Source organism: Myotis brandtii, unplaced genomic scaffold (genome assembly GCF_000412655.1).
Source record: "Myotis brandtii unplaced genomic scaffold, ASM41265v1 scaffold331, whole genome shotgun sequence".
In the NCBI taxonomy this organism is placed as follows: Eukaryota; Metazoa; Chordata; class Mammalia; order Chiroptera; family Vespertilionidae; genus Myotis; species Myotis brandtii.
Genome location: NW_005362753.1, coordinates 281,725 through 283,370, shown reverse-complemented (window position 1 = coordinate 283,370; position 1,646 = coordinate 281,725).

The following is a 1,646-nucleotide window of genomic DNA, read 5'->3' as shown; positions in this document are numbered from 1 at the left end:
TTCTTATTTTCTACTGCTTATTTCTACTTATTTCTCTATTTCTACAGCTTATTTCTACCTTACCTATCTTTAGCTTAACAAAACCTAAGAGATTTCTTATTTTCTACTGCTTATTTCTACCGCTTTTTTTCTTCAGTTTTTAGGGATCCACTTCCTTTTATGCTTTTCTACCTTATTTCTTGTCTATTTTTTACTTATTCTCTCCTTAAGAAATTTAAAAATGCTTCAATTAAGCACTGCCCCATGTTTTACACCGAGCTGTTACCAAACCTCGCTCCCTCCCTTACTTTTGCTTTTTAGCCTTACTTTCTGCTTTTAGCCTTACTTTTAGTGATCCCCTTCCTGGGATCTGAATTTCCCAAGTTTTACACCGAGCTAATATTACCACACTTTGGCTCCCTACCTTATTTTTGTTTTTTGGCCTTCTTATCTTACTTTTGCTTTTTAAGCTTACTCTCTATTCCTACCGCTTATTTCTACTTATTTCTTACTTCTACAGCTTATTTCTACTGCTTACTTTTGCTGTTTAAGCTTAACTTCATATTTTCTTACTTTTGTTTTTTAAGCTTACTCTCTGCGCGCCTCGGAGCCTCCTTTCACCTGACCACTTTTTAATTCCCCCGAACTCTGGGCTGTTCCTCATAACTCAGTCCCTTGTCCTAGAACTCAGTCCCTGGTGGGGCGCCAGTTCAAAACTTAAATGCAGGTGTATCGTTCCAATTCTTTGGTTTAGACCCCTGATTTCTTTTCCTGCCTCGAGCTGCTGGCAAAGCCCCCCACCCCACTCCCCCGCCTCCCAAAGAGCATACACAGCTTACATCCACTTAGGCTCTTACACTCTCAAAACACAGGCTTTGCATTCTTCTTGCTCAAGGATTACTCCTAATCTTCAGTGACAGCTGTATTCTCAACTTAACACATTGCGTACCGAATAGAAATCTCTAAGACATACGCCAGGGACCGCACGTTTTTGGGCAAACTGCACGTTATTTAAATCATCATAACTACAGATCATAATGCACTTTAGGTGTTGTTTTTCAATAATTATAACATTTTTATTTACAAAAACAATTAAACAATTAAAGTTCCTAGTACTTTTTTAATGTATGGTACTGCGTAAAACATTTTCCTCTATGAAGAGGGACCAAACAAAATTTACATAAGTATCTAGATTCGCTCCTTTTTCCATGGGCGGCACAAACTCTGCAGGCTCTCGTAGGAAATTTTTTCTTTCCACTCGCTGGAATACACGTAGGTTCATGCTGCTTCATATCACCTGACAGCCTTTCGGGTGGATCTTTACGAGGTGCTCTCCTTGCACCCCCAGGGGAAGGGCCGGACAGATTTGTCTCTGGTTCCGGAGAGCCTTCATTGTTGTCATCCGTTACCCAGTCTCTCGCCACCGATAGCAGAAACTGTTTATACTTCATTTTTGCTTGTGGATTGAGGACGTTGTACACTCTAAATGAATTGAAAAGTCCACAGTTTATAAGGTAAGCACTACTTTTTTTGTCCATTTCATCGTTTTCCTTAGAATGGAACAACACGAAAGGAATTGATCCACACGGTCAACGCCTTTCATGTGGGCATTGTATTCCTTGATACAGGTAGGTTTTACAATATTCTCTCCCGTTTTTCTATTTTTT